This window comes from Callithrix jacchus, chromosome 19, assembly GCF_049354715.1.
Source record: "Callithrix jacchus isolate 240 chromosome 19, calJac240_pri, whole genome shotgun sequence".
Lineage (NCBI taxonomy): Eukaryota > Metazoa > Chordata > Mammalia > Primates > Cebidae > Callithrix > Callithrix jacchus.
This window is the reverse complement of record NC_133520.1, coordinates 48,437,219-48,453,369: the sequence shown is the minus strand read 5'-3', so window position 1 is coordinate 48,453,369 and position 16,151 is coordinate 48,437,219. Positions and strand designations below refer to the sequence as shown.

General features: G+C 44.9%; 1 non-coding gene across 1 annotated transcript; it reads right to left on the bottom strand.

Moving 5' to 3' along the window:
• Positions 1–8,955: 8,955 nt before the first annotated feature.
• Positions 8,956–9,062, bottom strand: LOC118149661 (U6 spliceosomal RNA). The gene has a single exon (XR_004737215.1). It is a non-coding gene; the product is annotated as a U6 spliceosomal RNA (small nuclear RNA).
• Between the last annotated feature and the right edge of the window lie 7,089 nt (positions 9,063–16,151).

The following is a 16,151-nucleotide window of genomic DNA, read 5'->3' as shown; positions in this document are numbered from 1 at the left end:
GGGAGCTCTGATTCCTCTGTCTGAGAGCACAGTGACCCCTGGCCCACTTGTCCCTGATTCCTTGCTTCCAGTGGTCTCTGCTTCTCTATCAGCAGAAGTGAAGAGGGAAACCCAGAGTCCTGTATGTCCCTGGTAAGACCCCCACTCCCCTCTCCTCCTGCCCTCTCCACATTTCTCCTCATTGCCACTCTGAGGCTCACTATGCCTTTTATCCCCGGTGACCTTGATCCCCATGAAAAAGCCAAGGTCATGCAGACTTCCCTTTCTCCTAATCAGCAAGGCAAGTCTTCACACTCTGTTCTCCTCCTCTGGGGTATTGTTTTCCACAGCACTTACCATTAACTGAAGTACTCTATGTTTTATTTAAATATTTTACTGAATTACTCATTTATGTCAGGAGAACGTATGCTTATGTCTTTTATTACTGCTGAGACCCCAGAACACAGAATAGTGTTTGGCATTTTGTAGATACATAATAAATGTTGTTGAATGAATGAATCGCAGAGATTTAAAAAATAATAGTAATGAAAACCTGCTGCCTTAACTCCTGAATCCCTACTCCCAAATCCCAAATCCCAATTATAAACTACAGGAAGGACAAATAGGGTTATTGAAATAATAATAAAAACATAGATTGGGTAAATCTATGGTGAAACTGCCTACAATCGAAGAGAGAATTTATGGATTAGATTATACTGCCAAGAAAATGACCCGGAACACGGCTCAGAGACAACAACATTGAGAAGACAGGTTGACAGGCTCCACTATAAGCCCAGCAGGGGTTACAGAAGTAGGTAAGAGCAGGGAATCAATATTTAGAAGAATTTCACTGAACTGTGAAAGACATGAATCTTTAAACCCTCAAATTGAAAATGCACACCAGGTGACTAGCAAGATAAATACAAATGAACCCATCTCTATACACAGAGAAACATCATAGTAGAAATGCAGAGTGTCAGGGATAGAGAGAAAAATCTAAGAAGCTACCAGGGAGAAAAGACAGGTTATTGTAGAAAGAATATCAGGCTGACCGTCAACTTTCATGAGCAATGAAGGGTACCAGAAATCAGTGCTGGGATAAAATAACTCATCAAAGTGTAGGTCAAATAGCTGTGTCGGGAAATCTATACACAATTAAACCCTCTTTCAAGAATGGGGAATGTAATGAAGACATTTTCAGGCATATGCAGGCTAAGAGTTTATCACTCATAGCACTTCTCTGGAAGAATTGCTAATGAATCTATTTTCACAAGAAGGAAAGTAAGCCCAGAATTAGGAGTGGAACATAGCAAAGACTGGTAAACGACCATATCAGTGAAACGTGTTGGTAAAACTAATGAACTACTGATCATTCCTATTAAGAATAGTTAGTATTTTGGCCGGGTGTGGTGGCTCACGCTTGTAATCCCAGCACTTTGGGAGACGGAGGCGGGTGGATCAAGAGGTCAGGAGTTTGAGACCAGCCTGGCTAACATGGTGAAACCCCGTCTTTACTAAAAATACAAAAATTAGCTGGGCGTGGTGGTGCACGCCTGTAATCCCAACTACTCTGGAGGCTGAGGTAGGAGAATTGCTTGAACCTGGGAGGCAGAGGTTGCAGTGAGCTGAGGTTGCACCACTGCACTCCAGCGTGGGTGACAGAGCAAGACTCTGTCTCAAAAAAAAAAAAAAGAATAATTAGTATTTTGTCTTAAGGCAAGAGTGGAGTGAGGAAGTGGTGATCACTTGCCAGCATAACTTTTTGAACAATTATTGTGGCTTTTCCTGATGCTTCAGTGTTTCATAATCTTCCATCCTTTCATTCACCGGCTGGCAGGTATTCAGGGAGCATTGGTTCTGCAGATTCCACCCTAGACTCCAGGTACAGCACAGAAGACGATAGACACATCCTCCTTCCCTTTTCTCCCTCCCTCCTCTCTTCCTTCCCCTGTCTCTACTAAAAATACAGAAAATTAGCCAGGTGTGGTGCCGGGCACCTGTAATCCCAGCTACTTAGGAGGCTGAAGCAGGAGAATCACTTGAGCCCGAAAGACAGCGGATTGCAGTGAGCTGGGATCACACCACTGCACTCCAGCCTGGGAAACACAGTGAGACTCTATCTTATAAAAAAACAAAATCAAAAAAACTCTTTTTCTTTATAAATTACCCGGTCTTTCGTATATCTTAATCAGCAGTGTGAAAAGGGACTAATTTCCTTCCCTCCCTCCCTCCCTCCTTCCTTCTCTCCCTCTCTCCTTCCTTCTTGCCCTCTCTCCCTTTTTTCCACTCCCCCTTCCTTTCCAGGATTCTCATGCTCAGTGGGATTCTCTCTGCCCTCTGCCCCTCTGCTAGGTGGGTGAGAGGGTGGGAGGGTCCCGCAGGTGTCAGTCTAGCTGCCTCCCCTCCCTTACAAAACAGGGCTCATCTGGGAAACACCAGTGAGGAGTGTTCACAGTGAAAACGTAAGACATTCTATTTCCTAATATTATTCTTGCATCTCACAGCTTAGATCAACTGAGTCCTTTGCTTCCTGGCTTTTGTCTATCACAAACATTTAAGGTTTTCCTCTCCTCATTCTGGTAGAAAAAGAGGCAATAAAAACTGGGAGAAGGAAACTCTGTATTCAACAAATATAAAGACACGAGAAAGGCTGGGGCTGGGCATGGTGGCCCCACACCTGTAATCCCAGCGCTTTAGGAGGCCGCAGTGGGCAGCTCACTTGATTCCAGGAGTTCAAGACCTGGCAACACAGTGAGTCCCATCCCTACTGAAAATTGAAAAATTAGCCAGGCATGGTGGTGCACCTTGTACTCCCAGCTACTTGGGAGGCTGAGATGAGAGAATAGTTTGAGCTTGGGAGGTTGAGGCTGCAGTGAGCCACGGTCGAACCATTCAAGATCTGGGGGCAGAATTCCTCTTAGGGGAGAAGTATTATTCAGCAAAGCACATAAGAAACCATTTGGCCTTTTGGAGTGTCAGCCCTCAGAATATGGCTTGACAGGCCAAAAGGGAGATGCAGAGACATGTCTCTGAGAGCTCTTGGGGGTATTTAGGAAGGAGAGAGAAGGAAGTCTGGAGAGAAAGAAGGGGCTCAGAAAAATAGCAGAATGCTGGAGGCCAAACCAAAAAGATCGTGGATGGTGGGAGGAGCCGAGAGCTCTGCAGAGCAGGTGAGTCTAATATTCCCCCCACCCCCACGGTCTGCCAAACTGAGTTACAGCATGGACTCCTGCCGTAACTCTTGAAACCCTAGCAAACTACTGTGCACAGTTATCTTATGTAAATGGTATTTGTTACGCATCCAGAAAAAGGGATGTCTTTGTTCTCTGCCTTCTACATAGAGCCCTCTGTGTGTGACCTTCCTGGGTAGGAGAGAGGAAAGTGGGGGTATTTTGATCTGTATCAGGCCTTCCCTCCTTTCGCCCCATGTTAATTTTTCCCACATCAGTTTTAAGAGCTTTGTGCTTATAGGAGGAAAAGCGTATCGGTTCAAATGTCGTTTGTTCAATATCACACTTGCTCAGGAAGAGTTAAAGCTTTGTCCGTGAGTAGAAAATTATTAAGTGTTCTGATCTCCTAGTAGGGTTGACTAAAGAACTCCAGAGAGTGAGAAGGGCTTGGACTTTAAGGATTATTATTTTTTCCATCAGGAAAAAGCCAGTTGGTTCAAAGGAATTAAACTGAGAAAGGGAGTTTCAGCTGAGGGTAATGAGGCTGCAGCAGAGGCCGGCCTCAGGGCGAGGCTGACTTGGCATTACATGGAGAATAGCCAGGAAAGAGGACTAGGGATAGGGGGTGCTGAACTCAGTGGGGTCCCCAACGCTAGAGACATCAGAGACAGACTACAAAAGATGAGGGGCTCGGTGTTTATCGGGCAATAAATAACTAGAGGAGGAAACCATGAAAACTAATCAAGTTGTTAATTCTGTGTGGACAGAATCAATGCTGAAAAGATCCCGGGAGAGGGAGGGGCAGGATGGTGGTCAGTGAGTACATTGGGAAGGGTTGCTCAGGTTTGCATCATGCTTCAAGCACCGAAACTCCTCGTGCTCTCTCTAGATCGTATTGGATTGGAGGAGAAAGTGCTGCTGGGATTACATGCTTTGAGAATGTGGAACCAAGGTGGGATGGAGCTTCTTTTTTTTTTTGAGATGGAGTCTCCCTCTGTTGCCTAGGCAGGAGTGCAGTGGTATGATCTCAGCTCACTGCAACCTCCACCTCCCAGGTTCAAGCGATTCTCCTGCCTCAGCCTCCCAAGTAGCTGGTATTACAGGCGTGCACCACAACACTTGGCTAAATTTTGTATTTTTAGTAGGGATGGGGTTTCACCAGTTTGGCCAGGCTGGTCTCGAACTCTTGGCCTCAAGTCATCCACCTGTTTTGGCCTCCCAGAGTGCTGGGATTACAGGCATGAGCCACTGTGCCTATGTTGAAGCCCTCTTACTCTGTGTGTGTGTGTGTGTGTGTGTGTGTGTGTGTGTGTGTGTGTGTGGTCCTCTGAGGATGGGGTACACTGCCTTAAGGTCCTGCGAAGGGCCAAGGAAGCATGCCCCATTGCTTCTACAGGGCTTCCCTCTGGGCTTCCTGGCAGCCACAATGGCAGGAGGGGAGGAGAAGCCTGGCCGGGATCAACAGTTGTAGTACCGGACAGGATGGATTCCACAATAATTACATGCAAGAAAAGGTACTTAGCTTTATTTTTAAAAGTTAGATTTAAAAAATTAGATTTAGATTTAGCTCTAAGTCTCACTTAGCATAATTTTGAGTAATTTAATCTTAATCATGTTCTGGGGGATGGGGTTGTTGGAGTTGAGGGGAGGGGAGGAAGGGCTACCATCTCATAAAATCATTTCAGAGTTCTTGGGGGTTAAGACATACACATCTTAGAAAATTTGAAGGGGCTGTGGCTGCTCTAACAAATTAATACCAACTTGGTGGCTGACGACAGCAAACATTTATTCTCTCAAAGCTCTTGCAGCCAGAACAAAAGTCTTCCATCAAGGTGTCAGCAGGACTCCACCCTCTCCAAAGCCACTGGGGAGAGTCCTCCTTGCATCTTCCAGCTTCTGGCGGTTCTTGGCATCCCTCGACCTTCCTTGGCTTGTGGTCTTCCAGTCTCTCTTCATATTCGCCTTCTCTGTGTCTTCTTTTCTCTCATGAGGATACTTGCGATGGAATTTAGGTCTCACCAAGAGAATCCCTCATCTCAAGGTCCTCAATCACATCTGCAAAGACCCCTTTTTTCAAATGAGATAACATGCGCAAGTTCCAGCAGGTGGACATGGACATCTCCTGGGAAAGCATTTTTTAGCCTCCCACAAGGACCTTCTGGTTTTATCTGCCTTTGCATTGCTGCAACCTTTTCCCAAAGCATATGATCCCTTTCAAAGCTAGAGTACAGGGGTGTTCAAACTGGGGTACAGAAGTGTTCAAACTGGGGTACAGAAGTGTTCAAGCTGGGGTACAGGGGTGTTCAAACTGGGGTACAGAAGTGTTCAAGCTGGGGTACAGAGGTGTTCAAACTGGGGTACAGGGGTGTTCAAACTGGGGTACGGGGTGTTCAAGCTGGGGTACAGAGGTGTTCAAGCTGGGGTACGGGGCGTTCAAACGGGTACAGAGGTGTTCAAACTGGGGTACAGAGGTGTTCAAACTGGGGTACAGAGGTGTTCAAACTGGGGTACGGGGTGTTCAAGCTGGGGTACAGAGGTGTTCAAACTGGGGTACGGGGTGTTCAAGCTGGGGTACAGAGGTGTTCAAACTGGGGTACAGAGGTGTTCAAGCTGGGGTACAGAGGTGTTCAAGCTGGGGTACAGGGGTGTTCAAACTGGGGTACAGGGGTGTTCAAGCTGGGGTACGAGGTGTTCAAACTGGGGTACAGGGGTGGGGTGTTCAAGCTGGGGTACAGGGTGTTTAAGCTGGGGTACAGGGGTGTTCAAGCTGGGGTACAGAGGTGTTCAAGCTGGGGTACAGAGGTGTTCAACCTGGGGTACAGGGGTGTTCAAGCTGGGGTACAGGGGTGTTCAAACTGGGGTACAGAGGTGTTCAAGCTGGGGTACGGGGTGTTCAAGCTGGGGTACAGGGGTGTTCAAGCTGGGGTACAGAGGTGTTCAACCTGGGGTACAGGGGTGTTCAAGCTGGGGTACGGGGTGTTCAAGCTGGGGTACAGGGGTGTTCAAGCTGGGGTATGGGGTGTTCAAGCTGGGGTATGGGGTGTTCAAGCTGGGGTACAGGGGTGTTCAAGCTGGGGTACAGAGGTCTTGTAAGGAGGATCCCAAATCTTGGCATTTAGTATCCTATTACCCTAGATCTCTGTTATCTAAGAAAACTTCATTCCCTCACCCCTCTACACTCCCAGAGAATATCTTTCCATGGGGCCTGGACGTCTTCATGCAAGCTCATGCTCCATTCTCCAGTTTAATCCTCCCAAAGGACTAGATTCCCAAACAGAGAGATTCGTGTCTGGCCATGGAGGCACAGCCTAGCGGGGGGTTACCAGGGCCATCCCAGGAGGACGTAAGCTAAAAGGATAATAGGAAAGACCGGGCTGCGGAGCGTCTAACAGGGAGAGCATAATAACGTGTTGGCTCATGATCCTTCAAGGTGCTGGAACACAAGCCAGCATTGCCAGTAATTACTCAGTGCTTGTCGCCTTCAAAACTCATATTTGAAATTTAATCCCCAATTCGGCAGTATTAATAGGTGGAGTCATTAGCAGGTGCTTGGGTTCTGAGGGCCCTGCCCTCATGAGCAGATTAATCCATTCATGGATTAATGGATTGGTTGATTAGTAGGTTATTGTGGGAGGGGAACTGTGGTTTTATAAGAATAGGAAGAGCAGGGCACAGTGGCTCATGGCTGTAATCCCAGTACTTTGGGAGGCTGAGGCGGGCGGATCACCTGAGGTCAGAAGTTCAAAACCAACCAGCCTGGCCAACGTGGCGAAACCCTGTCTCTACAAAAATACAAAAATTAGCTGGGCATGGTGGTGCATGCCTGTAATCCCAGCTACTCGGCAGGCTGATGCAGAAGAATCACTTGAACCCAGGAGGCGGAGGGTGCAATGAGCTGAGATTGTACCACTGTACTCCAGCCTGGGCGACAGAGCAAGACTCTGTCTCAAAAAAAATAATAATAAAATAAAGAATAGGAAGAGAGACCTGAGCTAGCACACTCAGCCCCCTAACTGTATGACACCCTGCGCCACCTTGGGACCCTGTAGAGAGTCCCCATCAGCAAGAAGGCTCTCATCAGTTGTGACTCCTTGACCTTGGACTTCCCAGCCTCCAAGAAATATATTCCTTATAATTATGGAGGCCGAGAAGTCCAAAGTCGAGGGGCCACATGTGATGAGAGCCTTCTTGCTGGTGGGGACTCTGCAGCATCCCTAGGTGGTGTAGGGTATTGCATGGTGAGGGGACTGAGTGTTCCAGTGTGCCAGCTCAGGTCTCTTCCTATTCGTACTAAAGCCAGCAGTCTCACTTCCATTATAATTATTAATTGATCAATAAATCAATCCCTGTAATGAGGGCAGAGGCCTCATGACTCAATCACCTTTTCTTTTGAGACAGAGTCTCGCTCTGTCACCCAGTCTGGAGTGCAGTGGTGTGATCTCGGCTCACTGCAACCTCCACCTCTCAGGTTCTGCCTCAGCCTCCCAAGTAGCTGGAACCACAGGCACGCGTCACTACACCCAGCTGATTTTTGTATTTTTTAGTAGAGACGGGGTTTCACCATGTTGGTCAGGCTGGTCTCAAACTCCTGACCTCGTGATCCACCTGTCTCGGCCTCCCAAAGTGCTGGGATTGCAGGCATGAGCCACCACACCTGGCTATGGATCACTTTTTTTTTTTTATTGCATTTTAGGTTTTGGGGTACATGAGCAGAACATGCAAGACAGTTGCATAGGTACACACATGGCAGTGTGTTTTGCTTCCTTTCTCCCCTTCACCCACATTTGGCATTTCTCCCCAGGCTATCCCTCCCCACCTCCCCCTCCCACTGGCCCTCCCCTTTTCCCCCTATAGACCCCAGTGTTTAGTACTCCCCTCTCTGTGTCCATGTGTTCTCATTTTTCATCACCCGCCTATGAGTGAGAATATGCAGTGTTTCATTTTCTGTTCTTGTGTCAGTTTGCTGAGAATGATGTTCTCCAGATTCATCCATGTCCCTACAAACGACACAAACTCATAATTTCTGATTGCTGCATAATATTCCATGTTGTATATGTGCCCCATTTTTCCAATCCAGTCTATCATCAATGGGCATTTGGGTTGATTCCAGGTGTTTGCTATTGTAAACAGTGCTGCAATGAACATTCGTGTGCATGTGTACTTATAGTAGAACGATTTATAGTCCTTAGGATATATACCCAGTAATGGGATTGCTGGGTCAAATGGAATTTCTATTTCTAAGGCCTTGAGGAATTGCCACACTGTCTTCCACAATGGTTGGACTAATTTACACTCCCACCAACAGTGTAAAAGTGTTCCTTTTTCTCCACATCCTCTCCAGCATCTGTTGTCTCCAGATTTTTTAATGATCGCCATTCTAACTGGCGTGAGCTGGTATCTCAATGTGGTTTTGATTTGCATCTCTCTGATGACCAGTGACGATGAGCATTTTTTCATATGATTGTTGGCCTCATATATGTCTTCTTTCGTAAAGTGTCTGTTCATATCCTTTACCCACTTTTGAATGGGCTTGTTTGTTTTTTCCTGTAAATCTGTTTGAGTTCTTTGTAAATTCTGGATATCAGCCCTTTGGTCAGATGGGTAAACTGCAAAAATTTTTTCCCATTCTGTTGGTTGCCGATTCACTCTAGTGACTGTTTCTTTTGCCGTGCAGAAGCTGTGGAGTTTGATTAGGTCCCATTTGTCTATTTTGGCTTTTGTTGCCAATGCTTTTGGTGTTTTGTTCATGAAGTCCTTGCCTACTCCTATGTCCTGGATGGTTTTGCCTAGATTTCCTTCTAGGGTTAAAAGTGTGGAACGCTTCACGAATTTGTGTGTCATCCTTGCGCAGGGGCCATGCTAATCTTCTCTGTATCGTTCCAATTTTAGTATATGTGCTGCCGAAGCGAGCACTATGGATCACTTTTTAAAGGCCCTACCTCTCAATACTGCTGCACTGGGGATGAATTTTCAACATGAGCTTTTGAGGGGACAAATACTTCAACCATAGCAATGTTATGTGAGTTTTAGATTTCCTTTTATTTGGTTTTGGTCTTGCTCTGTTGCCCAGGCTGGAGTGCAGCTGTGCGATCGTAGCCCACTGCAGCCTGAAACTCCTGGGCTCGGGTGATCCTCCTGCCTCTGCCACCTTGCCCAGCTAATTTTTAAAAAATATTGATTCAGGTTATGTTTTGGTTTTCTTCAGAAAAATACCAGTATGTAATTATCTTCTAGAGAAAATGCAGAAATGAAGTCGTTACTGAGTCATTCCGTCCCAGGCATCGCTTTTACCTGAATGACCTAGAAAGTTGAGATCAAACTATATTTTGACCCAAATATAACAAGAACTGCTTCAATTTCCCCATTTTGTCAGTGGCAGCCACGCCCTAGTTTGCTGAGATAAATTAGATTTTAGCTGAATGCAGTCATCTCTAGCCTAACTAATGATAAGTAAATGAGATTTCCATTTTATCTCTTTTTAAAATGAGGCCTTAGATTTACACTCATAGGTCATGGCGCTCGCGAAGGCGAGGTCATCAGTTCAAGGCTAACCTGAGCAACTTCATAAAGCTCAAACTGATTGGCAAAAAAAAAAGATTTACACTCATAGTTCTTTATGCACTTGACATGCCTCTGTGTGCACTACATTTTTAAACTGTGTGCACTTTTACTCTAAGGCTTAAGTAATCTTGTTTATAGAATAAATGCTTTGTTCAAATATCAGAAGAGCTACTGGTTATTGGTTTATTTCTTGAATTTGTGCCCTAGAGTCTGCCTCTTCCCAATTTTGAGCATAGTTTCTTCAATCGTATTTGAAAAGGGGGATTTTCCTTTCCTCCTGTCACTTTCTCAGTGAGTCCCCTCCTGAGAAGTGGCTGCTTCTTTCCACCTCACCCCTTGTTCCTTAGTCCAAGGCAAAAATACGAAATAACGCATAAAAACTAACTGGAGAGAGATTCTGTGTGTGTAGATCAGAAGGCTCAATATTGTGAAGACAACACAATATTGTCCTTCCCAACTTCGTTTATAGATTCCTTGCAATCCTAGCCAAAATTCTGCAAGTTGTTTTGTGGATAACACCAAATTGATCAGAAAATGTATACAGGAAGGCAGAACACCAGTAATAACAAACACAAATCCTGAAAAAGAAGACAAAGTTAGAGGGCTGACACCATCTGACTTCAAGACTTGTTTATAAAACTACGGTAGTCGGGGGAGTGTGCTGCGGTGAAAGAATAGACGATCAATGAAGCAGAAAAGAGAGCTCAGAAATAGACCCACGCCAATAGTCCACTGATCTCTAGCAAAGGGGCAGAGGCAGTTCAACGCAGAAGGGTTAGTCTTTTCAACAAATGGTGCTGGAACAATTGAATCTCTATATGCAAAACGAAACCAAAAATGAAACTAAACACAGACCTGACAACTTTTGCACAAATCAACTCAGAATATCATATATAGACCTAAATGCAAAATGTGAAACAAAAAAAAAAAGTTTGAGAAGAAGAAAACGTAAGAGAAAATCTAGTGACTCTGGGTTTGACAATGACTTTTGAGATACACCAAAAATGTGTTCCATGAAAGAAAAAAATGGATACGTTGGACTTAGAATTAAAAACTTCGTCTCTGAAAAAGATGCTAGTAAGAGGATGGAAAGACAAGCCACAGACTGAGAGATTCTCTTTGCCAAACACATATCCGATAAATGACTGGCATCCAAAATGTACCAAAGAATGCTTAAAACTGAATTTTAAGAAGACAGCTTAAAAAATCAGCAAAACATCTGAACAGACACCTCGTAAAAGGAAAGAGAAAGATAGGCGGACAAGGTGGCTCACGCCTGTCATCCCAGCACTTCGGGAGGCCAAGGCGGGTGGATTGCCTGAGATCAGGAGTTCGAGACAACATGGTGAAACCCTGTCTCTACTAAAAACACAAAAGTTAGCCGGGCACGGTGGTGTGTGCTTGTAGCCAAAGCTGAGGTGGGAGAATTGCTTGAATCCAGGAGGTGGAGGTTGCAGTGAGCTGAGATCACGTCACTGCACTCCAGCCTGGATGGCAGAGTGAGACCCACCTCAAAAAAAAAAAAAAAAAAGAGATAAAGATGGCAAATAAGCATGTGAAAAGGTGTTCAACATTATTTTTCACGAGGGAATTGCAAATTAAAACAGCAATAAGATATTGCTACAGACCTATTAAAATAGCCAAAATTTAAGAGAAGACTGATAATACCAAATGAGAATCATGATGTTGAAGCAGCAGAAATTTATTTAAAACCGTTGATGAGAATGCAAAATGATACATCTACTTCTGAAGGCACTTTGGCAGTTTCTTTTACTTTTCTTTCTTTCTGTTCTGAGACGGAGTCTTGCGCTGTCGCCCAGGCTGGAGTGCAGTGGGTGATCATGGCTCCTTGCGGCCTTGACCTCCTGGGCTCAATCGATCCTCCCACCCACCTCAGTCTCCAGAGTAGCTGAGACCACAGGTACACGTCACCATTCACGGCTAATTTTTTTTTTAAGAGATGGGGTCTTGCTATGTTGCCCAAACTGGTCTCAAACTCCTGAGCTCAAGTGATCCTCCTGCCTCGGCCTCCAAAACTGTTGGGTTTACAGGTGTGAGCCACCACATCCAGCCTATTTATTTTTTTATTTAAAAAACCCAACATCCCTTGTTTGATGTGGGTATGTCAGAGGGACACGGTAGTCAATAAGAAAACTCCCAATAACCAAAGCGGAAAGAATTCAACTAACAACACAAGTGAAGTAGTACTGGAGTAGCATAAATTATAAAATAAATATGTTTCAGTCCACACTGACACAAAGAAATGATTAGCTACATTAGCAAATGGAGGAGGAAAATAAAGAGACAAATCTCCCATGCAGAAGAATTCCCAATAATTGACTAGACAGCCCCAGGGAAGGGGAGCACAACTCCTCACTGCTTAGTGTGGGCTGCACCAGGAGCTTCCTTCCAACAGGACAGAAGAGAAAAGGGGGAAAAAAAGAGTAACTTCACAGTGGAGAAAGGAAAAACACAGCCGCAGTCAGGTGATCAAGTTTAAGGCCAACAGTAATCAATCATATTGTTAGGATATATCCTGTGTTATGGGATGAATTGTATCCCCCAAAAGACATGTTCTGAAGGATTAGGGATTAAGACAAACCCTAATCTCTAATCCCTCAGAATACGGCCTTATTTAGAATTAGGGTCTTTGCAGATGTAATGAGTTAAAGTGAGATGTGGTCATACTGGAGTGAGACAGGCAGTTCATCCAATATGCTTGGTGTCTTTATAAGAAGAGGAAAGAGTGGGCCTGGCCTGGTGGCTCACACCTGTAATCCCAGTGCTTTGGGAGGCCAAGGCAGGCAGATCACATGACACCAGGAGTGTAAGACCAGCCTGGCCAACGTGGTGAAACCCCATTTCTACTGAAAACACAAATTAGCCGGTCATGGTGGTGGATGCCTGTAATCACAGCTAGTCAGGAGGCTGAGGCAGGAGAATCTCTTGAACCCAGGAGGCCAAGATTGCAGGAACCGAGATTGCACCACTGCACTCCAGCCTGGGCGACAGCAAGACTCCTTCTCAAAAAAAAAGAAGAAGAAGAGGAAAGGCATGCATAGAGAGGGAAGAAGCAACGTGAGGGTGGTGGCAGAGTCATGGAGTTATGGGGCTAGAAGCCAAGGAATGCCTGGGGCTACCAGAAGCTGTAAAGGGCAAGGGAGGATCGTCCCCTAGAGGGTTGGGAGAGCACAGTCCTACTGACACCTTGATTTTGGACTTCTGGTCTCCAGAACTGTGAGAGAATAGATTTCCTGTTTCAAGCCATTCCGGTTTGTGGTACTTTGTTACTGCAGGCCTAGGAAACAAATGCTCCGGGATACCATCTGATGACAAGGCACTTTGTCTCTGTGCTCTTCCCTTAAAAAATCCATCACTCCACTTTGGGAGGCCGAGGCAGGTGGATCACGAGGTCAAGAGATCGAGACCATCCTGGTCAACATGGTGAAACCCCGTCTCTACTAAAAATTACAAAAAATTAGCTGGGCACGGTGGCGTGTGCCTGTAATCCCAGCTACTCAGGAGGCTGAGGCAGGAGAATTGCCTGAACCCAGGGGACAGAGGTTGCGGTGAGCCGAGATCGCGTCATTGCACTCCAGCCTGGGTAACAAGAGCGAAACTCCGTCTCAAAAAAAAAAAAAAAAAAAAAAATCCATCACTCCAGTCTAATCATGGGAAAAACATCAGGCAGATTGCAATACAGGGCATTCTACAAAATACCTGACCAGTACTCCTCAAAACTGTCAAGGTTGGCCAGGCACAGTGACTCTCGCCTGCAATCCCAGCACTTTGGGAGGCCAAGGTGGGAGGAACACTTGAGCCCAGGAGTTTAAGACCAGCCTGGGCAACATAGCGAGACCCCTGTCTCTACAAATAATTAGCAAATTAGCTGAGTGTGGTGGTGCACATGTGTGGTCTCAGCTGCTTAGGAGGCTGAGGTAGGAGGTTTGACTGAGCCTGGGAGGTTGAGGCTGCAGTGAGCTATGATTGCACATTGCCTGGGCGACAGAGCAGGACCCCGTCTCAATTTAAAAAGAAAAACCTTTTGAGGTCATCAAAAACAGGGTAAGTCTGAGAAGCTGTCTCAACTAAGAGGACCCTTAGGAGACATAACAGCTAAATGTAACGTGGACTCCTGGATGGGATATTGGAACAGAGCAAGGTATACAGTAAGGAGATCTGAATAAGCTATGGACTTTAGCTAATAGTAATGTATCAATAATGGTTCATCAATTCTAACAAATGTACCATACTAGTGTAAGATTTTAATAATAGGGGAAACTGGGGGTGGGGTATACAGGAATGCTCTGTACCATCTTCTCAATTTTGCTCTAAATCAGAAAGTGTTCAGATTAAAATTAAGTCTTTGAAAAATGAACATAAAACTAAAAAGAAAACAAAGGAACACCAGGTAGCCTTGCTGCTTTAACTCATAGTCAGCCTTCTTTGCTTACATGCGAGCAGTCTGCTTTTTATCCTCCCGTCATCAACATCCTCTCCTGCCCCTGCTTCCGTGAAGACTGGCTTCTCTTTAGTGTCCCCCACTTCTCTTCCCATCAGCAATCTCAGTACAGTATCACCGCTGTGGTCCATTTCTCAAAGTCCCCGGTTTTGTCAGGAACGTTGGCAGTGGGCTTTGGAGCTCTTCATCCCTTCTCATCTTCATCTCAAGTCTTACTCAATGTGTATTTAGAATACATTGTTTCTGAGAATAACTGTATATCCTTGCAAGAGATGAGAGGGAGGATATTTGCAACACAAATAACTAGCAAAGATCACTCAAGAATAATAAAGAGTTTCTAAGAATCACTAGAAAAAAGACAACCCAATATAGAAAAATGAGCAAAAGCCAGAGAAATGCACTTCACAGAAGAGGAACCACATATGGCCAATAAATATACAAAAAGATGTTAAATGCCAGGGGACTGCACAGTATCTGCACAAAGACCATTTTATTCCCATGTGATGATGAAATGAAGCCTGCCGATCCCAAATATTAGAGATCAAACGATCAGTGGAATCTCCTACATATTACCAATGAGAAGCGAAATTAGCACAATCGCTTTGGAAAATAATTTGGTAGTATTGTGTCTAATGGAATATTTGCATATTTAATATTCTACTTCTAGGGAAGTATCCAAGAGAATCTTTAGCACATGTCCACCAAGATAATGTACAAGAATGTTCACAGAATTCTTGTTCTACACAGGAAAGAATGGAAAAAAAGCCAAATATCCTTTGACAAGAGAATAGACAAATTTTAATATATCTACACAATGGAATATCATACCACAGTGAACATACCACAGTAACTTCAGCCACGTTCAACAACGTGGATGAATTGTAGCCATGCAATGTTAAGTAACAAGCAAAATTAAGCAGTATATCAGTTAGACCATACACATGTGCAAGATAAACCAAAACCAAAGGCAGAAACGGAGCAGAATGATAAACACAAAATTCAAAGTATTAACTTCCTTTAGGAGGCAAGCGGGGACATGTGATGAGCACACTGGGAGATGTATCTTCTTGGTAAATTTTTACTTTTTGAGTGAGGCTGGCTTAACAGTGTTTGTCTTGCAATAAAAATAAATAATGGAAATAAAAGAGGGGCTATGTAAGGACTGAGCATGATTATGTGTCATGAACCAAGGACTATGCTTGGTACAGTGCCATGCATTTAAAGCCCAAAATTAAACAAAATGAAAAGCTCAGTTAATAACTGTCTTAGTCTAGTCCTGCTGCGATGACAAAATATCACAGACTGGGTAATTTATACAAATTTCACAATAGAAATTTATTTTTTCACAGTTCTAGCGGCTGTGAAGTCGGGTTTGGTGTCTGGCGAGGGCTTCTTCTCCACTTCCAACATGGCGCCTCTCGCTGTATCTTCCGATGGCAAAAAAGGTGACAGGGACTATGGTGTTTCCTTCCACCTCTTTGACAAGGGCACTAATCCCACCGGTCACAACGATGGCTTAATCGCCTCCTAAAGGTCCCACCTCTCTTAATACTACTATCACATTGGTGATTATATTTCAACGTAGGAATTTTGGGGCCACATTCAGGCCATAGCAATAACTTTTTTTTTTTTTGAGACAGAGTTTCACTCTTGTTGCCCAGTCTGGAGTGCAATGGTGTGATCTCCGCTCACTTCAACCTCTGGCTCAAGCCTCCTGGGTAGCTGGGATTACAGATGTGCCCCACCACACCTGGCTAATTTTGTATTTTTAGTACAGATGGGGTTTCTCCATGTTGGTCAGGCTGGTCTTGAACTCCCAACCTCAGGTGATCCACCTGCCTCAGCCTCCCAAACTGTTGGGATTACAGGTGTGAGCCGCCATGCCTGGCCAGCAATAACTTTTATGATAAGAAAGACAAAATGTTTGGCTGATCATGGGAGTAAGAGTTGCATTTGCCCAGATAGCGACCTGGGTGACA